The sequence below is a fragment of the Crinia signifera genome, chromosome 3 (genome assembly GCF_055691185.1).
Source record: "Crinia signifera chromosome 3, ASM5569118v1, whole genome shotgun sequence".
Taxonomy (NCBI): domain Eukaryota; kingdom Metazoa; phylum Chordata; class Amphibia; order Anura; family Myobatrachidae; genus Crinia; species Crinia signifera.
The window spans coordinates 338,636,366-338,659,229 of NC_139219.1; the positions used below are offsets into that span (position 1 = coordinate 338,636,366).

A 22,864-nucleotide genomic window follows, 5' to 3' on the forward strand; every position below is an offset into this window, starting at 1 on the left:
GCTAAATCATTTGGAGAATGCGAGCATCGATCTCGCTACCTCTCGCATGCTAAGCGAGCGCTCTACCATCTGAGCTAATTCCCCATTGATGAATAAAAACTTCAAAAAATGGCATTGGGAGATGATTTACTAACATATTATAAGGTGTCTCTCTTTTAAAATGGTGTGAGTAGTTGTCATAATTAGCTAAGTCTGACTAAATATTTTTATATGTTGCATGACAAAAAAACTATGTGTAACTGTGAAGGGTATACACAAATAAAATGAAAGATTCAAAAATTTGGACTGTGAAGGGTATCTACAAATGAAATGAAAGGCTAAATCATTTGGAGAATGCGAGCATCGATCTCGCTACCTCTCGCATGCTAAGCGAGCGCTCTACCATCTGAGCTAATTCCCCATTGATGAATAAAAACTTCAAAAAATGGCATTGGGAGATGATTTACTAACATATTATAAGGTGTCTCTCTTTTAAAATGGTGTGAGTAGTTGTCATAATTAGCTAAGTCTGACTAAATATTTTTATATGTTGCATGACAAAAAACTATTTGTAACTGTGAAGGGTATATACAAATAAAGTGAAAGATTAAAACATTTGGACTTTGAAGGGTATCTACAAATGAAATGAAAGGATAAAACATTTGGAGAATGCGAGCATCGATCTCGCTACCTCTCGCATGCTAAACGCTCTACCATCTGAGCTAATTCCCCATTGAAGAAAGACTAGTTCAAAAAATGGCATTGGGAGATCATTTTCTAACATATTATAAGGTGTCTCTCTTTTAAAATGGTGTGAGTAGTTGTCATAATTAGCTAAGTCTGATTAAATATTTTTATATGTTGCATGACAAAAAAATATTTGTAACTGTGAAGGGTATATACAAATAAAATGAAAGATTAAAACATTTGGACTGTGAAGGGTATCTACAAATGAAATGAAAGGCTAAATCATTTGGAGAATGTGAACATCGATCTCGCTACCTCTCGCATGCTAAGCGAGCGCTCTACCATCTGAGCTAATTCCCCATTGATAAATGACAAGTTCAAATAAAAGGCATTGGGAGATCATTTACTAACATATTATAAGGTGTCTCTTTTTTAAAATGGTGTGAGTAGTTGTCATAATTAGCTAAGTCTGACTAAATATTTTTATATGTTGCATGACAAAAAAACTATGTGTAACTGTGAAGGGTATACACAAATAAAATGAAAGATTCAAAAATTTGGACTGTGAAGGGTATCTACAAATGAAATGAAAGGCTAAATCATTTGGAGAATGCGAGCATCGATCTCGCTACCTCTCGCATGCTAAGCGAGCGCTCTACCATCTGAGCTAATTCCCCATTGATGAATAAAAACTTCAAAAAATGGCATTGGGAGATGATTTACTAACATATTATAAGGTGTCTCTCTTTTAAAATGGTGTGAGTAGTTGTCATAATTAGCTAAGTCTGACTAAATATTTTTATATGTTGCATGACAAAAAAACTATGTGTAACTGTGAAGGGTATACACAAATAAAATGAAAGATTCAAAAATTTGGACTGTGAAGGGTATCTACAAATGAAATGAAAGGCTAAATCATTTGGAGAATGCGAGCATCGATCTCGCTACCTCTCGCATGCTAAGCGAGCACTCTACCATCTGAGCTAATTCCCCATTGATGAATAAAAACTTCAAAAAATGGCATTGGGAGATGATTTACTAACATATTATAAGGTGTCTCTCTTTTAAAATGGTGTGAGTAGTTGTCATAATTAGCTAAGTCTGACTAAATATTTTTATATGTTGCATGACAAAAAACTATTTGTAACTGTGAAGGGTATATACAAATAAAATGAAAGATTAAAACATTTGGACTTTGAAGGGTATCTACAAATGAAATGAAAGGATAAAACATTTGGAGAATGCGAGCATCGATCTCGCTACCTCTCGCATGCTAAGCAAGCACTCTACCATCTGAGCTAATTCCCCATTGATGAATGACTTCTTTAAAAAAATGGCATTGGGAGATGATTTACTAACATATTATAAGGTGTATCTCCTTTAAAATGGTGTGAGTAGTTGGCATAATTAGCTAAGTCTGACTGAATATTTTTATATGTTGCATGACAAAAAACTATTTGTAACTGTGAAGGGTATATACAAATAAAATGAAAGATTAAAACATTTGGACTTTGAAGGGTATCTACAAATGAAATGAAAGGATAAAACATTTGGAGAATGCGAGCATCGATCTTGCTACCTCTCGCATGCTAAGCGAGCGCTCTACCATCTGAGCTAATTCCCCATTGATGAATGACAAGTTCAAATGAAAGGCATTGGGAGATCATTTACTAACATATTATAAGGTGTCTCTCTTTTAAAATGGTGTGAGTAGTTGTCATAATTAGCTAAGTCTGACTAAATATTTTTATATGTTGCATGACAAAAAAACTATGTGTAACTGTGAAGGGTATACACAAATAAAATGAAAGATTCAAAAATTTGGACTGTGAAGGGTATCTACAAATGAAATGAAAGGCTAAATCATTTGGAGAATGCGAGCATCGATCTCGCTACCTCTCGCATGCTAAGCGAGCGCTCTACCATCTGAGCTAATTCCCTATTGATGAATAAAAATGAAAGAAAATGGCATTGGGAGATGACTTACTAACATATTATAAGGTGTCTCTCTTTTAAAATGGTGTGAGTAGTTGGCATAATTAGCTAAGTCTGACTAAATATTTTTATATGTTGCATGACAAAAAACTATTTGTAACTGTGAAGGGTATATACAAATAAAGTGAAAGATTAAAACATTTGGACTTTGAAGGGTATCTACAAATGAAATGAAAGGATAAAACATTTGGAGAATGCGAGCATCGATCTCGCTACCTCTCGCATGCTAAACGCTCTACCATCTGAGCTAATTCCCCATTGAAGAAAGACTAGTTCAAAAAATGGCATTGGGAGATCATTTTCTAACATATTATAAGGTGTCTCTCTTTTAAAATGGTGTGAGTAGTTGTCATAATTAGCTAAGTCTGATTAAATATTTTTATATGTTGCATGACAAAAAAACTATGTGTAACTGTGAAGGGTATACACAAATAAAATGAAAGATTCAAAAATTTGGACTGTGAAGGGTATCTACAAATGAAATGAAAGGCTAAATCATTTGGAGAATGCGAGCATCGATCTCGCTACCTCTCGCATGCTAAGCGAGCGCTCTACCATCTGAGCTAATTCCCCATTGATGAATAAAAACTTCAAAAAATGGCATTGGGAGATGATTTACTAACATATTATAAGGTGTCTCTCTTTTAAAATGGTGTGAGTAGTTGTCATAATTAGCTAAGTCTGACTAAATATTTTTATATGTTGCATGACAAAAAAACTATGTGTAACTGTGAAGGGTATACACAAATAAAATGAAAGATTCAAAAATTTGGACTGTGAAGGGTATCTACAAATGAAATGAAAGGCTAAATCATTTGGAGAATGCGAGCATCGATCTCGCTACCTCTCGCATGCTAAGCGAGCGCTCTACCATCTGAGCTAATTCCCCATTGATGAATAAAAACTTCAAAAAATGGCATTGGGAGATGATTTACTAACATATTATAAGGTGTCTCTCTTTTAAAATGGTGTGAGTAGTTGTCATAATTAGCTAAGTCTGACTAAATATTTTTATATGTTGCATGACAAAAAACTATTTGTAACTGTGAAGGGTATATACAAATAAAGTGAAAGATTAAAACATTTGGACTTTGAAGGGTATCTACAAATGAAATGAAAGGATAAAACATTTGGAGAATGCGAGCATCGATCTCGCTACCTCTCGCATGCTAAACGCTCTACCATCTGAGCTAATTCCCCATTGAAGAAAGACTAGTTCAAAAAATGGCATTGGGAGATCATTTTCTAACATATTATAAGGTGTCTCTCTTTTAAAATGGTGTGAGTAGTTGTCATAATTAGCTAAGTCTGATTAAATATTTTTATATGTTGCATGACAAAAAAATATTTGTAACTGTGAAGGGTATATACAAATAAAATGAAAGATTAAAACATTTGGACTGTGAAGGGTATCTACAAATGAAATGAAAGGCTAAATCATTTGGAGAATGTGAACATCGATCTCGCTACCTCTCGCATGCTAAGCGAGCGCTCTACCATCTGAGCTAATTCCCCATTGATAAATGACAAGTTCAAATAAAAGGCATTGGGAGATCATTTACTAACATATTATAAGGTGTCTCTTTTTTAAAATGGTGTGAGTAGTTGTCATAATTAGCTAAGTCTGACTAAATATTTTTATATGTTGCATGACAAAAAAACTATGTGTAACTGTGAAGGGTATACACAAATAAAATGAAAGATTCAAAAATTTGGACTGTGAAGGGTATCTACAAATGAAATGAAAGGCTAAATCATTTGGAGAATGCGAGCATCGATCTCGCTACCTCTCGCATGCTAAGCGAGCGCTCTACCATCTGAGCTAATTCCCCATTGATGAATAAAAACTTCAAAAAATGGCATTGGGAGATGATTTACTAACATATTATAAGGTGTCTCTCTTTTAAAATGGTGTGAGTAGTTGTCATAATTAGCTAAGTCTGACTAAATATTTTTATATGTTGCATGACAAAAAAACTATGTGTAACTGTGAAGGGTATACACAAATAAAATGAAAGATTCAAAAATTTGGACTGTGAAGGGTATCTACAAATGAAATGAAAGGCTAAATCATTTGGAGAATGCGAGCATCGATCTCGCTACCTCTCGCATGCTAAGCGAGCACTCTACCATCTGAGCTAATTCCCCATTGATGAATAAAAACTTCAAAAAATGGCATTGGGAGATGATTTACTAACATATTATAAGGTGTCTCTCTTTTAAAATGGTGTGAGTAGTTGTCATAATTAGCTAAGTCTGACTAAATATTTTTAGATGTTGCATGACAAAAAACTATTTGTAACTGTGAAGGGTATATACAAATAAAATGAAAGATTAAAACATTTGGACTTTGAAGGGTATCTACAAATGAAATGAAAGGATAAAACATTTGGAGAATGCGAGCATCGTTCTCACTACCTCTCGCATGCTAAGCGAGCTCTCTACCATCTGAGCTAATTCCCCATTGATGAATGACTTCTTTAAAAAAATGGCATTGGGAGATGATTTACTAACATATTATAAGGTGTATCTCCTTTAAAATGGTGTGAGTAGTTGGCATAATTAGCTAAGTCTGACTGAATATTTTTATATGTTGCATGACAAAAAATTATTAGTAACTGTGAAGGGTATATACAAATAAAATGAAAGATTAAAAGATTTGGACTGTGAAGGGTATCTACAAATGAAATGAAAGGCTAAATCATTTGGAGAATGCGAGCATCGATCTCACTACCTCTCGCATGCTAAGCGAGCGCTCTACCATCTGAGCTAATTCCCCATTGATGAATGACAAGTTCAAAAAAAAGGCATTGGGAGATCATTTACTAACATATTATAAGGTGTCTCTCTTTTAAAATGGTGTGAGTAGTTGTCATAATTAGCTAAGTCTGACTAAATATTTTTATATGTTGCATGACAAAAAACTATTTGTAACTGTGAAGGGTATATACAAATAAAATGAAAGATTAAAACATTTGGACTTTGAAGGGTATCTACAAATGAAATGAAAGGATAAAACATTTGGAGAATGCGAGCATCGATCTCGCTACCTCTCGCATGCTAAGCAAGCACTCTACCATCTGAGCTAATTCCCCATTGATGAATGACTTCTTTAAAAAAATGGCATTGGGAGATGATTTACTAACATATTATAATTTGTATCTCCTTTAAAATGGTGTGAGTAGTTGGCATAATTAGCTAAGTCTGACTGAATATTTTTATATGTTGCATGACAAAAAACTATTTGTAACTGTGAAGGGTATATACAAATAAAATGAAAGATTAAAACATTTGGACTTTGAAGGGTATCTACAAATGAAATGAAAGGATAAAACATTTGGAGAATGCGAGCATCGATCTTGCTACCTCTCGCATGCTAAGCGAGCGCTCTACCATCTGAGCTAATTCCCCATTGATGAATGACAAGTTCAAATGAAAGGCATTGGGAGATCATTTACTAACATATTATAAGGTGTCTCTCTTTTAAAATGGTGTGAGTAGTTGTCATAATTAGCTAAGTCTGACTAAATATTTTTATATGTTGCATGACAAAAAAACTATGTGTAACTGTGAAGGGTATACACAAATAAAATGAAAGATTCAAAAATTTGGACTGTGAAGGGTATCTACAAATTAAATGAAAGGCTAAATCATTTGGAGAATGCGAGCATCGATCTCGCTACCTCTCGCATGCTAAGCGAGCGCTCTACCATCTGAGCTAATTCCCTATTGATGAATAAAAATTTAAAAAAATGGCATTGGGAGATGACTTACTAACATATTATAAGGTGTCTCTCTTTTAAAATGGTGTGAGTAGTTGGCATAATTAGCTAAGTCTGACTAAATATTTTTATATGTTGCATGACAAAAAACTATTTGTAACTGTGAAGGGTATATACAAATAAAGTGAAAGATTAAAACATTTGGACTTTGAAGGGTATCTACAAATGAAATGAAAGGATAAAACATTTGGAGAATGCGAGCATCGATCTCGCTACCTCTCGCATGCTAAACGCTCTACCATCTGAGCTAATTCCCCATTGAAGAAAGACTAGTTCAAAAAATGGCATTGGGAGATCATTTTCTAACATATTATAAGGTGTCTCTCTTTTAAAATGGTGTGAGTAGTTGTCATAATTAGCTAAGTCTGATTAAATATTTTTATATGTTGCATGACAAAAAAATATTTGTAACTGTGAAGGGTATATACAAATAAAATGAAAGATTAAAACATTTGGACTGTGAAGGGTATCTACAAATGAAATGAAAGGCTAAATCATTTGGAGAATGTGAACATCGATCTCGCTACCTCTCGCATGCTAAGCGAGCGCTCTACCATCTGAGCTAATTCCCCATTGATAAATGACAAGTTCAAATAAAAGGCATTGGGAGATCATTTACTAACATATTATAAGGTGTCTCTCTTTTAAAATGGTGTGAGTAGTTGTCATAATTAGCTAAGTCTGACTAAATATTTTTATATGTTGCATGACAAAAAAACTATGTGTAACTGTGAAGGGTATACACAAATAAAATGAAAGATTCAAAAATTTGGACTGTGAAGGGTATCTACAAATGAAATGAAAGGCTAAATCATTTGGAGAATGCGAGCATCGATCTCGCTACCTCTCGCATGCTAAGCAAGCGCTCTACCATCTGAGCTAATTCCCCATTGATGAAGAAAAACTTCAAAAAATGGCATTGGGAGATGATTTACTAACATATTATAAGGTGTCTCTCTTTTAAAATGGTGTGAGTACTAGTCATAATTAGCTAAGTCTGACTAAATATTTTTATATGTTGCATGACAAAAAAATTATTTGTAACTGTGAAGGGTATATACAAATAAAATGAAAGATTAAAAGATTTGGACTGTGAAGGGTATCTACAAATGAAATGAAAGGCTAAATCATTTGGAGAATGCGAACATCGATCTCGCTACCTCTCGCATGCTAAGCGAGCGCGCTACCATCTGAGCTAATTCCCCATTGATGAATGACAAGTTCAAAAAAAAGGCATTGGGAGATCATTTACTAACATATTATAACGTGTCTCTCTTTTAAAATGGTGTGAGTAGTTGTCATAATTAGCTAAGTCTCTCTTTTAAAATGGTGTGAGTAGTTGTCATAATTAGCTAAGTCTGACTAAATATTTTTATATGTTGCATGACAAAAAAACTATGTGTAACTGTGAAGGGTATACACAAATAAAATGAAAGATTCAAAAATTTGGACTGTGAAGGGTATCTACAAATGAAATGAAAGGCTAAATCATTTGGAGAATGCGAGCATCGATCTCGCTACCTCTCGCATGCTAAGCGAGCGCTCTACCATCTGAGCTAATTCCCCATTGATGAATAAAAACTAAAAAAAAATGGCATTGGGAGATGATATACTAACATATTATAAGGTGTCTCTCTTTTAAAATGGTGTGAGTAGTTGGCATAATTAGCTAAGTCTGACTAAATATTTTTATATGTTGCATGACAAAAAACTATTTGTAACTGTGAAGGGTATATACAAATAAAGTGAAAGAATAAAACATTTGGACTTTGAAGGGTATCTACAAATGAAATGAAAGGAAAAAACATTTGGAGAATGCGAGCATCGATCTCGCTACCTCTCGCATGCTAAGCGAGCGCTCTACCATATGAGCTAATTCCCCATTGATGAATGACAGGTTCAAAAAAAGGCATTGGGAGATCATTTACTAACATATTATAAGGTGTCTCTCTTTTAAAATGGTGTGAGTAGTTGTCATAATTAGCTAAGTCTGACTAAATATTTTTATATGTTGCATGACAAAAAACTATTTGTAACTGTGAAGGGTATATACAAATAAAATGAAAGATTAAAACATTTGGACTTTGAAGGGTATCTACAAATGAAATGAAAGGATAAAACTTTTGGAGAATGCGAGCATCGTTCTCGCTACCTCTCGCATGCTAAGCGAGCGCTCTACCATCTGAGCTAATTCCCCATTGATGAATGACTACTTCAAAAAAATGGCATTGGGAGATGATTTACTAACATATTATAAGGTGTCTCTCATTTAAAATGGTGTGAGTAGTTGGCATAATTAGCTAAGTCTGACTAAATATTTTTATATGTTGCATGACAAAAAACTATTTGTAACTGTGAATACAAATAAAATGAAAGATTAAAACATTTGGACTGTGAAGGGTATCTACAAATGAAATGAAAGGATAAAACATTTGGAGAATGAGAGCATCGATCTCGCTATCTCTCGCATGCTAAGCAAGCGCTCTACCATCTGAGCTAATTCCCCATTAACGAATGACAACTTAAAAAAAATGGCATTGGGAGATGATTTACTAACATATTATAAGGTGTCTCTCTTTTAAAATGGTGTGAGTAGTTGGCATAATTAGCTAAGTCTGACTAAATATTTTTATATGTTGCATGTCAAGAAACTATTTGTAACTGTGAAGGGTATATACAAATAAAATGAAAGATTAAAACATTTGGACTGTGAAGGGTATCTACAAATGAAAGGAAAGGCTAAATCATTTGGAGAATGCGAGCATCGATCTCGCTACCTCTCGCATGCTAAGCGAGCGCTCTACCATCTGAGCTAATTCCCCATTGATGAATGACAACTTCAAAAAAATGGCATTGGGAGATGATTTACTAATATATTTTAAGGTGTCTCTCTTTTAAAAAGGTGTGAGTAGTTGTCATAATTAGCTAAGTCTGACTAAATATTTTTATATGTTGCATGACAAAAAAACTATTTGTAACTGTGAAGGGTATATACAAATAAATTGAAAGATTAAAATATTTGGACTTTGAAGGGTATCTACAAATGAAATGAAAGGATAAAACATTTGGAGAATGCGAGCATCGATCTCGCTACCTCTCGCATGCTAAGCGAGCGCTCTACCATCTGAGCAAATTCCCCATTAACAAATAAAACTTCAAAAAAATGGCATTGGGAGATGATTTACTAACATATTACAAGGTGTCTCTCTTTTAAAATGGTGTGAGTAGTTGGCATAATTAGCTAAGTCTGACTAAATATTTTTATATGTTGCATGACAAAAAACTATTTGTAACTGTGAATACAAATAAAATGAAAGATTAAAACATTTGGACTGTGTAGGGTATCTACAAATGAAATGAAAGGATAAAACATTTGGAGAATGAGAGCATCGATCTCGCTACCTCTCGCATGCTAAGCAAGCGCTCTACCATCTGAGCTAATTCCCCATTGATGAATGACTACTTCAAAAAAATGGCATTGGGAGATGATTTACTAACATATTATAAGGTGTCTCTCCTTTAAAATGGTGTGAGTAGTTGTCATAATTAGCTAAGTCTGACTAAATATTTTTATATGTTGCATGTCAAAAAACTATTTGTAACTGTGAATACAAATAAAATGAAAGATTAAAACATTTGGACTTTGAAGTGTATCTACAAATGAAATGAAAGGATAAAACATTTGGAGAATGCGAGCATCGATCTCGCTACCTCTCGCATGCTAAGCGAGCGCTCTACCATCTGAGCTAATTCCCCATTTATGAATGACAAGTTCAAAAAAAAGGTATTGGGAGATCATTTACTAACATATTATAAGCTGTCTCTCTTTTAAAATGGTGTGAGTAGTTGTCATAATTAGCTAAGTCTGACTAAATATTTGTATATGTTGCATGACAAAAAACTATTTGTAACTGTGAAGGGTATATACAAATAAAATGAAAGATTAAAACATTTGGACTGTGAAGGGTATCTACAAATGAAATGAAAGGATAAAACATTTGGAGAATGCGAGCATCGATCTCGCTACCTCTCGCATGCTAAGCGAGCGCTCTACCATCTGAGCTAATTCCCCATTGATGAATGACAAGTTCGAAAAAAAAGGCATTGGGAGATCATTTACTAACATATTATAAGGTGTTTCTCTTTTAAAATGGTGTGAGTAGTTGTCATAATTAGCTAAGTCTGATTAAATATTGTTATATGTTGCATGACAAAAAACTATTTGTAACTGTGAAGGGTATATACAAATAAAATGAAAGATTAAAACATTTGGACTGTGAAGGGTATCTACAAATGAAATGAAAGGATAAAACATTTTGAGAATGCGAGCATAGATCTCGCTACCTCTCGCATGCTAAGCGAGCGCTCTACCATCTGAGCTAATTCCCCATTGATGAATAACAAGTTAAAAAAAAAAAGGCATTTTGAGATCATTTACTAACATATTATAAGGTGTCTCTCTTTTAAAATGGTGTGAGTAGTTGTCATAATTAGCTAAGTCTGAGTAAATATTTTTATATGTTGCATGACAAAAAACTATTTGTAACTGTGAAGGGTATATACAAATAAAATGAAAGATTAAAACATTTGGACTGTGAAGGGTATCTACAAATGAAATGAAAGGATAAAACATTTTGAGAATGCGAGCATAGATCTCGCTACCTCTCGCATGCTAAGCGAGCGCTCTACCATCTGAGCTAATTCCCCATTGATGAATGACAAGTTCAAAAAAATGCATTGGGAGATGATTTACTAACATATCATAAGGTGTCTCTTTTAAAATGGTGTGAGTAGTTGTCATAATTAGCTTAGTCTGATTAAATATTTTTATATGTTGCATGACAAAAAACTATTTGTAACTGTGAAGGGTATATACAAATAAAATGAAAGATTAAAACATTTGGACTGTGAAGGGTATCTACAAATGAAATGAAAGGATAAAACATTTTGAGAATGCGAGCATAGATCTCGCTAACTCTCGCATGCTAAGCGAGCGCTCTACCATCTGAGCTAATTCCCCATTGATGAATAACATGTTAAAAAAAAAGGCATTGGGAGATCATTTACTAACATATTATAAGGTGTCTCTCTTTTAAAATGGTGTGAGTAGTTGTCATATTAGCTAAGTCTGACTAAATATTTTTATATGTTGCATGACAAAAAACGATTTGTAACTGTGAAGGGTATATACAAATAAAATGAAAGATTAAAACATTTGGACTGTAAAGGGTATCTACAAATGAAATGAAAGGATAAAACATTTGGAGAATGCGAGCATCCATCTCGCTACCTCTCGCATGCTAAGAGAGCGCTCTACCATCTGAGCTAATTCCCCATTGATGAATGACAAGTTAAAAAAAAAAGGCATTGGGAGATCATTTTCTAACATATTATAAGGTGTCTCTCTTTTAAAATGGTGTGAGTAGTTGTCATAATTAGCTAAGTCTGACTAAATATTTTTATATGTTGCATGACAAAAAAACTATGTGTAACTGTGAAGGGTATACACAAATAAAATGAAAGATTAAAAAATTTGGACTGTGAAGGGTATCTACAAATGAAATGAAAGGCTAAATCATTTGGAGAATGCGAGCATCGATCTCGCTACCTCTCGCATGCTAAGCGAGCGCTCTACCATCAGAGCTAATTCCCCATTGATGAATAAAAACTTCAAAAAAATGGCATTGGGAGATGATTTACTAACATATTATAAGGTGTCTCTCTTTTAAAATGGTGTGAGTAGTTGGCATAATTAGCTAAGTCTGACTAAATATTTTTATATGTTGCATGACAAAAAAATATTTGTAACTGTGAAGGGTATATGCAAATAAAATGAAAGATTAAAACATTTGGACTTTGAAGGGTATCTACAAATGAAATGAAAGGATAAAACATTTGGAGAATGCGAGCATCGATCTCGCTACCTCTCGCATGCTAAACGCTCTACCATCTGAGCTAATTCCCCATTGATGAAAGACTAGTTCAAAAAATGGCATTGGGAGATCATTTTCTAACATATTATAAGGTGTCTCTCTTTTAAAATGGTGTGAGTAGTTGTCATAATTAGCTAAGTCTGACTAAATATTTTTATATGTTGCATGACAAAAAACTATTTGTAACTGTGAATACAAATAAAATGAAAGAATAAATCATTTGGACTTTGAAGGGTATCTACAAATGAAATGAAAGGATAAAAGATTTGGAGAATGCGAGCATCGATCTCGCTACCTCTCGCATGCTAAGCGAGCGCTCTTCCATCTGAGCTAATTCCCCATTGATGAATGACAAGTTCAAAAAAAGGCATTGGGAGATCATTTACTAACATATTATAAGGTGTCTCTCTTTTAAAATGGTGTGAGTACTAGTCATAATTAGCTAAGTCTGACTAAATATTTTTATACGTTGCATGACAAAAAACTATTTGTAACTGTGAAGGGTATATACAAATAAAATGAAAGATTAAAACATTTGGACTGTGAAGGGTATCTACAAATGAAATGAAAGGATAAAACATTTGGAGAATGCGAGCATCGATCTCGCTACCTCTCGCATGCTAAGCGAGCGCTCTACCATCTGAGCTAATTCCCCATTGATGAATGACAATTTCAAAAAAATGGCATTGGGAGATGATTTACTAACATATTATAAGGTGTCTCTCTTTTAAAATGGTGTGAGTAGTTGGCATAATTAGCTAAGTCTGACTAAATATTTTTATATGTTGCATGACAAAAAACTATTTGTAACTGTGAAGGGTATATACAAATAAAATGAAAGATTAAAACATTTGGACTTTGAAGGGTATCTACAGATGAAATGAAAGGATAAAACATTTGGAGAATGCGAGCATCGATCTCGCTACCTCTCGCATGTTAAGCGAGCGCTCTACCATCTGAGCTAAATCCCCATTGATGAATGACTACTTCAAAAAAATGGCATTGGGAGATGATTTACTAACATATTATAAGGTGTCTCTCTTTTAAAATGGTGTGAGTAGTTGTCATAATTAGCTAAGTCTGACTAAATATTTTTATATGTTGCATGACAAAAAACTATTTGTAACTGTGAATACAAATAAAATGAAAGATTAAAACTTTTAAACTGTGAAGGGTATCTACAAATGAAATGAAAGGATAAAACATTTGGAGAATGTGAGCATCGATCTCGCTACCTCTCGCATGCTAAGCGAGCGCTCTAACATCTGAGCTAATTCACATTGATGAATGACAAGTTTAAAAAAAGGCATTGGGAGATCATTTACTAACATATTATAAGGTGTCTCTCTTTTAAAATGGTGTGAGTAGTTGTCATAATTAGCTAAGTCTAAATAAATATTTTTATATGTTGCATGACAAAAAAACTATGTGTAACTGTGAAGGGTATACACAAATAAAATGAAAGATTCAAAAATTTGCACTGTGAAGGGTATCTACAAATGAAATGAAAGGATAAAACATTTGGAGAATGCGAGCATCGATCTCACTACCTCTCGCATGCTAAGCGAGCGCTCTACCATCTGAGCTAATTCCCCATTGATGAATGACAAGTTCAAAAAAAGGCATTGGGAGATCATTTACTAACATATTATAAGGTGTCTCTCTTTTAAAATGGTGTGAGTACTAGTCATAATTAGCTAAGTCTGACTAAATATTTTTACATGTTGCATGACAAAAAACTATTTGTAACTGTGAAGGGTATATACAAATAAAATGAAAGATTAAAACATTTGGACTGTGAAGGGTATCTACAAGTGAAATGAAAGGATAAAAGATTTGGAGAATGCGAGCATCGATCTCGCTACCTCTCGCATGCTAAGCGAACGCTCTACCATCTGAGCTAATTCCCCATTGATGAATGACAACTTCAAAAAAATGGCATTGGGAGATGATTTACTAACATATTATAAGGTGTCTCTCTTTTAAAATGGTGTGAGTAGTTGGCATAATTAGCTAAGTCTGACTAAATATTTTTATATGTTGCATGACAAAAAACTATTTGTAACTGTGAAGGGTATATACAAATAAAATGAAAGATTAAAACATTTAGACTTTGAAGGGTATCTACAAATGAAATGAAAGGATAAAACATTTGGAGAATGCGAGCATCGATCTCGCTACCTCTCGCATGCTAAACGCTCTACCATCTGAGCTAATTCTCCATTGATGAAAGACTAGTTCAAAAAATGGCATTGGGAGATCATTTCCTAACATATTATAAGGTGTCTCTCTTTTAAAATGGTGTGAGTAGTTGTCATAATTAGCTAAGTCTGATTAAATATTTTTATATGTTGCATGACAAAAAACTATTTGTAACTGTGAAGGGTATATACAAATAAAATGAAAGATTAAAACATTTGGACTGTGAAGGGTATCTACAAATGAAATGAAAGGCTAAATCATTTAGAGAATGCGAGCATCGATCTCGCTACCTCTCGCATGCTAAGCGAGCGCTCTACCATCTGAGCTAATTCCCCATTTATGAATAACAACTTCAAAAAAATGGCATTGGGAGATGATTTACTAACATATTATAAGGTGTCTCTCTTTTAAAATGGTGTGAGTAGTTGTCATAATTAGCTAAGTCTGATTAAATATTTTTATATGTTGCATGACAAAAAACTATTTGTAACTGTGAAGGGTATATACAAATAAAATGAAAGATTAAAACATTTGGACTTTGAAGGGTATCTACAAATGAAATGAAAGGATAAAACATTTGGAGAATGCGAGCATCGATCTCGCTACCTCTCGCATGCTAAGCGAGCACTCTACCATCTGAGCTAATTCCCCATTGATGAATGACTACTTCAAAAAAATGGCATTGGGAGATGATTTACTAACATATTATGAGGTGTCTCTCCTTTAAAATGGTGTGAGTAGTTGGCATAATTAGCTAAGTCTGACTAAATATTTTTATATGTTGCATGACAAAAAACTATTTGTAACTGTGAATACAAATAAAATGAAAGATTAAAACATTTGGACTGTGTAGGGTATCTACAAATGAAATTAAAGGATAAAACATTTGGAGATTGAGAGCATCGATCTCGCTACCTCTCGCATGCTAAGCGAGCGCTCTACCATCTGAGCTAATTCCCCATTGATGAATGATAACTTCAAAAAAATGGCATTGGGAGATGATTTACTAACATATTATAAGGTGTCTCTCTTTTAAAATGGTGTGAGTAGTTGGCATAATTAGCTAAGTCTGACTAAATATTTTTATATGTTGCATGACAAAAAACTATTTGTAACTGTGAAGGGTATATACAAATAAAATGAAATATTAAAACATTTGGACTTTGAAGGGTATCTACAAATGAAATGAAAGGATAAAACATTTGGAGAATGCGAGCATCGATCTCGCTACCTCTCGCATGCTAAGCGAGCGCTCTACCATCTGAGCTAATTCCCCATTGATGAATGACAAGTTAAAATAAAAGGCATTGAGAGATCATTTACTAACATATTATAAGGTGTCTCTCTTTTAAAATGGTGTGAGTACTAGTCATAATTAGCTAAGTCTGACTAAATATTTTTATATGTTGCATGACAAAAAACTATTTGTAACTGTGAAGGGTATATACAAATAAAATGAAAGATTAAAACATTTGGACTTTGAAGGGTATCTACAAGTGAAATGAAAGGATAAAACATTTGGAGAATGCGAGCATCGATCTCGCTACCTCTCGCATGCTAAGCGAGCGCTCTACCATCTGAGCTAATTCCCCATTGATGAAAGACAACTTCAAAAAAATGGCATTGGGAGATGATTTACTAACATATTATAAGGTGTCTCTCTTTTAAAATGGTGTGAGTAGTGTGCATAATTAGCTAAGTCTGACTAAATATTTTTATATGTTGCATGACAAAAAACTATTTGTAACTGTGAAGGGTATATACAAATAAAATGAAAGATTAAAACATTTAGACTTTGAAGGGTATCTACAAATGAAATGAAAGGATAAAACATTTGGAGAATGTGAGCATCGATCTCGCTACCTCTCGCATGCTAAACGCTCTACCATCTGAGCTAATTCCCCATTGATGAAAGACTAGTTCAAAAAATGGCATTGGGAGATCATTTTCTAACATATTATAAGGTGTCTCTCTTTTAAAATGGTGTGAGTAGTTGTCATAATTAGCTAAGTCTGATTAAATATTTTTATATGTTGCATGACAAAAAACTATTTGTAACTGTGAAGGGTATATACAAATAAAATGAAAGATTAAAACATTTGGACTGTGAAGGGTATCTACAAATGAAATGAAAGGCTAAATCATTTGGAGAATGCGAGCATCGATCTCGCTACCTCTCGCACGCTAAGCGAGCGCTCTACCATCTGAGCTAATTCCCCATTGATGAATGACAACTTCAAAAAAATGGCATTGGGAGATCATTTACTAACATATTATAAGGTGTCTCTCTTTTAAAATGGTGTGAGTAGTTGTCATAATTAGCTAAGTCTGACTAAATATTTTTATATGTTGCATGACAAAAAACTATTTGTAACTGTGAAGGGTATATACAAATAAAATGAAAGAGTAAAACATTTGGACTTTGAAGGGTATCTACAAATGAAATGAAAGGATAAAACATTTGGAGAATGCGAGCATCGATCTCGCTACCTCTCGCATGCTAAGCGAGCGCTCTACCATCTGAGCTAATTCCCCATTGATGAATGACAAGTTAAAATAAAAGGCATTGGGAGATCATTTACTAACATATTATAAGGTGTCTCTCTTTTAAAATGGTGTGAGTACTAGTCATAATTAGCTAAGTCTGACTAAATATTTTTATATGTTGCATGACAAAAAACTATTTGTAACTGTGAAGGGTATATACAAATAAAATGAAAGATTAAAACATTTAGACTTTGAAGGGTATCTACAAATGAAATGAAAGGATAAAACATTTGGAGAATGTGAGCATCGATCTCGCTACCTCTCGCATGCTAATCGCTCTACCATCTGAGCTAATTCCCCATTGATGAAAGACTAGTTCAAAAAATTGCATTGGGAGATCATTTTCTAACATATTATAAGGTGTCTCTCTTTTAAAATGGTGTGAGTAGTTGTCATAATTAGCTAAGTCTGATTAAATATTTTTATATGTTGCATGACAAAAAACTATTTGTAACTGTGAAGGGTATATACAAATAAAATGAAAGATTAAAACATTTGGACTGTGAAGGGTATCTACAAATGAAATGAAAGGCTAAATCATTTGGAGAATGCGAGCATCGATCTCGCTACCTCTCGCATGCTAAGCGAGCGCTCTACTATCTGAGCTAATTCCCCATTGATGAAAGACAACTTAAAAAAAATGGCATTGGGAGATGATTTACTAACATATTATAAGGTGTCTCTCTTTTAAAATGGTGTGAGTAGTGGTCATAATTAGCTAAGTCTGACTAAATATTTTTATATGTTGCATGACAAAAAACTATTTGTAACTGTGAAGGGTATATACAAATAAAATGAAAGATTAAAACATTTGGACTTTGAAGGGTATCTACAAATGAAATGAAAGGATAAAACATTTGGAGAATGCGAGCATCGATCTCGCTACCTCTCGCATGCTAAGCGAGCGCTTTACCATCTGAGCTAATTCCCCATTAATGAATGACTACTTCAAAAAAATGGCATTGGGAGATGATTTACTAACATATTATAAGGTGTCTCTCCTTTAAAATGGTGTGAGTAGTTGGCATAATTAGCTAAGTCTGACTAAATATTTTTATATGTTGCATGACAAAAAACTATTTGTAACTGTGAATACCCTGTGAAGGGTATATACAAATAAAATGAAAGATTAAAACATTTGGACTGTGAAGGGTATCTATAAATGAAATGAAAGGATAAAACATTTGGAGAATGCGAGCATCGATCTCGCTATCTCTCGCATACTAAGCAAGCGCTTTACCCAGTGGCGGAACTACTGAGGGTGCAGGGGGTGCAGCTGCTATGGGGCCCGGCGGCTGGGGGGCCCCATGGACAGTAAGCACTCCCCTGCACCGTGACTGTGCTTACATAGTGAATTCATTACTTTTATAATAGAGCCGTCATGGCGTGGGACACTGTTGACGGGAAAGGAGGGAAAGGCATGCAAGGAGCTGGGGGGGTCGTGCTGTGCCGGGCAGGCAATGGCAGCCGCATGCTGGGTGAAAGCAGGACACTGCTGCGGGTAAAGGAGTGCAAGGAGCTGGGGGTTGTCGCGCCGTGCCGGGTACTGCAGCAGCATGCTGGGAGAGAGGAAGTGAGGTGAGGACAGCGGTGGACGGTGGTCACCTGCAACAGGGAGGTGGGGAGTCCCAGGCAGCGGCTACCGCTGCCGGGGAACTGTATGTATCCGACTGGCTGAGCCCTCTGTACTGTATGGACATGGAACTCGGCAGCACAAGCTCTGCTGCTGCGGGAGCCAAGAAATTCAAAGAACAAGTGAACACAAAAAGGTGAATGGATGCAGTTGGACAAGAGCAGTGCGTATACATATTGTGGGACACACGTGTGTCTGTGTGTACAGTATATATAGTGTGGGATATGTGTGTACAGTATATATAGTGCGGGACATGTGTGTAGTATATATAGTGTGGGATGTGTGTGTGTACAGTATATATATATAGTGTAGGATATGTGTGTGTATATATTGTGGGGCATATGTTTGCTTGGGAGCTGTCTGTATAACATGATAGATATATGCACCTGATTCATAGAAATTTACACTGATTTGTGGGACTGACTGTTTGCAGTATGTTGTGTAATGTGTTATGGTCATTGTTGTGTGTCGTGTAAGATGTAATGGGCATGGGGGGGCCCCATTATAAATTTTGCTATGGGGCCCAGAAACTTCTGGTTACACCTCTGGCTCTACCATCTGAGCTAATTCCCCATCGATGAGCAACAAGTTCAATAAATGGCATTGGGAGATCATTTACTAACATATTATAAGGTGTCTCTCTTTTAAAATGGTGTGAGTAGTTGTCATAATTAGCTAAGTCTGACTAAATATTTTTATATGTTGAATGACAAAAAACTATTTGTAACTATGAAGGGTATATACAAATAAAATGAAAGATTAAAACATTTGGACTTTGAAGTGTATCTACAAATGAAATGAAAGGATAAAACATTTGGAGAATGCGAGCATCGATCTCGCTACCTCTCGCATGCTAAGCGAGCGCTCTACCATCTGAGCTAATTCCCCATCGATGAGCGACAAGTTCAATAAATGGCATTGGGAGATGATTTACTAACATATTATAAGGTGTCTCTCCTTTAAAATGGTGTGAGTAGTTGGCATAATTAGCTAAGTCTGACTAAATATTTTTATATGTTGCATGACAAAAAACTATTTGTAACTGTGAATACCCTGTGAAGGGTATATACAAATAAAATGAAAGATTAAAACATTTGGACTGTGAAGGGTATCTATAAATGAAATGAAAGGATAAAACATTTGGAGAATGCGAGCATCGATCTCGCTATCTCTCGCATACTAAGCAAGCGCTTTACCCAGTGGCGGAACTACCGAGGGTGCAGGGGGTGCAGCTGCTATGGGGCCCGGCGGCTGGGGGGCCCCATGGACAGTAAGCACTCCCCTGCACCGTGACTGTGCTTACATAGTGAATTCATTACTTTTATAATAGAGCCGTCATGGCGTGGGACACTGTTGACGGGAAAGGAGGGAAAGGCATGCAAGGAGCTGGGGGGGTCGTGCTGTGCCGGGCAGGCAATGGCAGCCGCATGCTGGGTGAAAGCAGGACACTGCTGCGGGTAAAGGAGTGCAAGGAGCTGGGGGTTGTCGCGCCGTGCCGGGTACTGCAGCAGCATGCTGGGAGAGAGGAAGTGAGGTGAGGACAGCGGTGGACGGTGGTCACCTGCAACAGGGAGGTGGGGAGTCCCAGGCAGCGGCTACCGCTGCCGGGGAACTGTATGTATCCGACTGGCTGAGCCCTCTGTACTGTATGGACATGGAACTCGGCAGCACAAGCTCTGCTGCTGCGGGAGCCAAGAAATTCAAAGAACAAGTGAACACAAAAAGGTGAATGGATGCAGTTGGACAAGAGCAGTGCGTATACATATTGTGGGACACACGTGTGTCTGTGTGTACAGTATATATAGTGTGGGATATGTGTGTACAGTATATATAGTGCGGGACATGTGTGTAGTATATATAGTGTGGGATGTGTGTGTGTACAGTATATATATATAGTGTAGGATATGTGTGTGTATATATTGTGGGGCATATGTTTGCTTGGGAGCTGTCTGTATAACATGATAGATATATGCACCTGATTCATAGAAATTTACACTGATTTGTGGGACTGACTGTTTGCAGTATGTTGTGTAATGTGTTATGGTCATTGTTGTGTGTCGTGTAAGATGTAATGGGCATGGGGGGGCCCCATTATAAATTTTGCTATGGGGCCCAGAAACTTCTGGTTACGCCTCTGGCTCTACCATCTGAGCTAATTCCCCATCGATGAGCAACAAGTTCAATAAATGGCATTGGGAGATCATTTACTAACATATTATAAGGTGTCTCTCTTTTAAAATGGTGTGAGTAGTTGTCATAATTAGCTAAGTCTGACTAAATATTTTTATATGTTGAATGACAAAAAACTATTTGTAACTATGAAGGGTATATACAAATAAAATGAAAGATTAAAACATTTGGACTTTGAAGTGTATCTACAAATGAAATGAAAGGATAAAACATTTGGAGAATGCGAGCATCGATCTCGCTACCTCTCGCATGCTAAGCGAGCGCTCTACCATCTGAGCTAATTCCCCATCGATGAGCGACAAGTTCAATAAATGGCATTGGGAGATCATTTACTAACATATTATAAGGTGTCTCTCTTTTAAAATGGTGTGAGTAGTTGTCATAATTAGCTAAGTCTGACTAAATATTTTTATATGTTGAATGACAAAAAACTATTTGTAACTATGAAGGGTATATACAAATAAAATGAAAGATTAAAACATTTGGACTGTGAAGAGTATCTACAAATGAAATGATAAAACATTTGGAGAATGCGAGCATCGATCTCGCTACCTCTCGCATGCTAAGCGAGCGCTCTACCATCTGAGCTAATTCCCCATTGATGAATGACAGCTAAAAAAAATGGCCATTGGAACATTATTTGCCAACATATTATATAGTGTGTCTATGTCATAATGGTGTGAGTAGTAGCCTTAATCAGCTAAGACTGACTGAATCTGTACAGTTCAAATAATAACGTTGGTAATGATAAGAGTAACAGTCATGCACATAGAAATACTTGATGGATGCTGGAGATGAACTGGATATGGATCAATTTAGGAGAATAAACTGAAGATGAAAAACGTATAGAATAACTTGAAAATGAGGACTGTGGTAGCGAAATAATGATCATAGTGGAGGGCTGAGATTTAGAAGATTAAAATAAGGTTGGATAAACATTTATTGGTTAAAAACATCCATGGTACGAATAAGTAACATAATCTGTCTTTATCATATCGGATCATACAATACAACAAGGGATAAATTATTATAAACATAGGTTGAACTAGATGGACGCAAGTCTTTATTCAGCCTCACCTACTTTGGAACTATGTAAGATGAGCAATAAGAAAACACAAAAACCGGAAGCAACCTCGTTGCACACACAAGTACAATAGCAACCTCATCGCAAATAAGAACAAAAGACGGCCCTGTCACTAATAATCAAGCAAACATAAAATAAATAACCCAGAAGCAAAATATTCATAGAACAACAGAATATAAACAAAGGACCTAGCTGCAATGTGCAGAAATCCCGCAGGACTCACAATACCCAGAGTAAGTGACAAGAGATAAAGATTGCTGGATTGGATTTCAACTGCAGGTGTAGAAACTCCAAACTGGGAAGTCAGAAAGTGAATACAAAAAATAAGTGATTTTTGTGCGCTGACACTTTTCCAAAAAACACCGTGAGGTAAAGATAGGGTGACAAGTGGAAAATAAGAAGGAATAATACTCTCCTTATATTGATTTTCTTCGCCTCTCAAAAAGGCTCTCCAATCTTTAGTATGGTAGCGATATGTGGAAGATAAGATTTATAACATAGTGTGATATTGTCACAAAAATTATTTTATTCACACAAAAAAGATATATCCACAAAATTGGTAAAACTGTATATATACAAAGCAACCCTGTTGCTATATGCAAAACGTTAAAATTGGAGGTTTACCAGAATCTGGATTTTTCAGCGCCTGTAGAATAGATGTTATTATTCTAGAGATCCACCGGTTCTCCGGAAAACCATAGGTCTCAGGTGCCTCAAAAGGTCCAGGTCTGGTCAAAATCCTTGTGTGGTGATACACTCCAGGCTGCTGCAACGCGTATTAGGACCAAGTGTCCCTTCCTCAGGCAGTACACTGAAGAGTAGCACACTTCTC

General features: G+C 35.4%; 22 non-coding genes across 22 annotated transcripts; all 22 read right to left on the bottom strand.

Moving 5' to 3' along the window:
* Nucleotides 1-11: 11 nt before the first annotated feature.
* TRNAA-AGC (transfer RNA alanine (anticodon AGC)) lies at nucleotides 12-84 on the bottom strand. The gene has a single exon. It is a non-coding gene; the product is annotated as a tRNA-Ala (tRNA).
* A 243-nt stretch (nucleotides 85-327) lies between these two features.
* On the bottom strand, nucleotides 328-400 carry TRNAA-AGC (transfer RNA alanine (anticodon AGC)). Its single transcript has one exon. It is a non-coding gene; the product is annotated as a tRNA-Ala (tRNA).
* An 870-nt stretch (nucleotides 401-1,270) lies between these two features.
* Nucleotides 1,271-1,343, bottom strand: TRNAA-AGC (transfer RNA alanine (anticodon AGC)). Its single transcript has one exon. It is a non-coding gene; the product is annotated as a tRNA-Ala (tRNA).
* Nucleotides 1,344-1,586: 243 nt separating this feature from the next.
* On the bottom strand, nucleotides 1,587-1,659 carry TRNAA-AGC (transfer RNA alanine (anticodon AGC)). Its single transcript has one exon. It is a non-coding gene; the product is annotated as a tRNA-Ala (tRNA).
* Nucleotides 1,660-3,161: 1,502 nt separating this feature from the next.
* Nucleotides 3,162-3,234, bottom strand: TRNAA-AGC (transfer RNA alanine (anticodon AGC)). The gene has a single exon. It is a non-coding gene; the product is annotated as a tRNA-Ala (tRNA).
* A 243-nt stretch (nucleotides 3,235-3,477) lies between these two features.
* Nucleotides 3,478-3,550, bottom strand: TRNAA-AGC (transfer RNA alanine (anticodon AGC)). The gene has a single exon. It is a non-coding gene; the product is annotated as a tRNA-Ala (tRNA).
* An 870-nt stretch (nucleotides 3,551-4,420) lies between these two features.
* On the bottom strand, nucleotides 4,421-4,493 carry TRNAA-AGC (transfer RNA alanine (anticodon AGC)). The gene has a single exon. It is a non-coding gene; the product is annotated as a tRNA-Ala (tRNA).
* Nucleotides 4,494-4,736: 243 nt separating this feature from the next.
* TRNAA-AGC (transfer RNA alanine (anticodon AGC)) lies at nucleotides 4,737-4,809 on the bottom strand. The gene has a single exon. It is a non-coding gene; the product is annotated as a tRNA-Ala (tRNA).
* Nucleotides 4,810-7,936: 3,127 nt separating this feature from the next.
* On the bottom strand, nucleotides 7,937-8,009 carry TRNAA-AGC (transfer RNA alanine (anticodon AGC)). The gene has a single exon. It is a non-coding gene; the product is annotated as a tRNA-Ala (tRNA).
* Nucleotides 8,010-9,192: 1,183 nt separating this feature from the next.
* On the bottom strand, nucleotides 9,193-9,265 carry TRNAA-AGC (transfer RNA alanine (anticodon AGC)). Its single transcript has one exon. It is a non-coding gene; the product is annotated as a tRNA-Ala (tRNA).
* Nucleotides 9,266-10,126: 861 nt separating this feature from the next.
* Nucleotides 10,127-10,199, bottom strand: TRNAA-AGC (transfer RNA alanine (anticodon AGC)). Its single transcript has one exon. It is a non-coding gene; the product is annotated as a tRNA-Ala (tRNA).
* Nucleotides 10,200-10,442: 243 nt separating this feature from the next.
* On the bottom strand, nucleotides 10,443-10,515 carry TRNAA-AGC (transfer RNA alanine (anticodon AGC)). Its single transcript has one exon. It is a non-coding gene; the product is annotated as a tRNA-Ala (tRNA).
* Nucleotides 10,516-12,958: 2,443 nt separating this feature from the next.
* TRNAA-AGC (transfer RNA alanine (anticodon AGC)) lies at nucleotides 12,959-13,031 on the bottom strand. The gene has a single exon. It is a non-coding gene; the product is annotated as a tRNA-Ala (tRNA).
* Nucleotides 13,032-14,213: 1,182 nt separating this feature from the next.
* Nucleotides 14,214-14,286, bottom strand: TRNAA-AGC (transfer RNA alanine (anticodon AGC)). The gene has a single exon. It is a non-coding gene; the product is annotated as a tRNA-Ala (tRNA).
* An 870-nt stretch (nucleotides 14,287-15,156) lies between these two features.
* TRNAA-AGC (transfer RNA alanine (anticodon AGC)) lies at nucleotides 15,157-15,229 on the bottom strand. The gene has a single exon. It is a non-coding gene; the product is annotated as a tRNA-Ala (tRNA).
* Nucleotides 15,230-15,781: 552 nt separating this feature from the next.
* On the bottom strand, nucleotides 15,782-15,854 carry TRNAA-AGC (transfer RNA alanine (anticodon AGC)). Its single transcript has one exon. It is a non-coding gene; the product is annotated as a tRNA-Ala (tRNA).
* A 243-nt stretch (nucleotides 15,855-16,097) lies between these two features.
* TRNAA-AGC (transfer RNA alanine (anticodon AGC)) lies at nucleotides 16,098-16,170 on the bottom strand. The gene has a single exon. It is a non-coding gene; the product is annotated as a tRNA-Ala (tRNA).
* Nucleotides 16,171-16,724: 554 nt separating this feature from the next.
* Nucleotides 16,725-16,797, bottom strand: TRNAA-AGC (transfer RNA alanine (anticodon AGC)). Its single transcript has one exon. It is a non-coding gene; the product is annotated as a tRNA-Ala (tRNA).
* A 243-nt stretch (nucleotides 16,798-17,040) lies between these two features.
* Nucleotides 17,041-17,113, bottom strand: TRNAA-AGC (transfer RNA alanine (anticodon AGC)). The gene has a single exon. It is a non-coding gene; the product is annotated as a tRNA-Ala (tRNA).
* Nucleotides 17,114-19,573: 2,460 nt separating this feature from the next.
* On the bottom strand, nucleotides 19,574-19,646 carry TRNAA-AGC (transfer RNA alanine (anticodon AGC)). The gene has a single exon. It is a non-coding gene; the product is annotated as a tRNA-Ala (tRNA).
* A 1,516-nt stretch (nucleotides 19,647-21,162) lies between these two features.
* On the bottom strand, nucleotides 21,163-21,235 carry TRNAA-AGC (transfer RNA alanine (anticodon AGC)). Its single transcript has one exon. It is a non-coding gene; the product is annotated as a tRNA-Ala (tRNA).
* A 237-nt stretch (nucleotides 21,236-21,472) lies between these two features.
* On the bottom strand, nucleotides 21,473-21,545 carry TRNAA-AGC (transfer RNA alanine (anticodon AGC)). The gene has a single exon. It is a non-coding gene; the product is annotated as a tRNA-Ala (tRNA).
* Nucleotides 21,546-22,864: the final 1,319 nt, after the last annotated feature.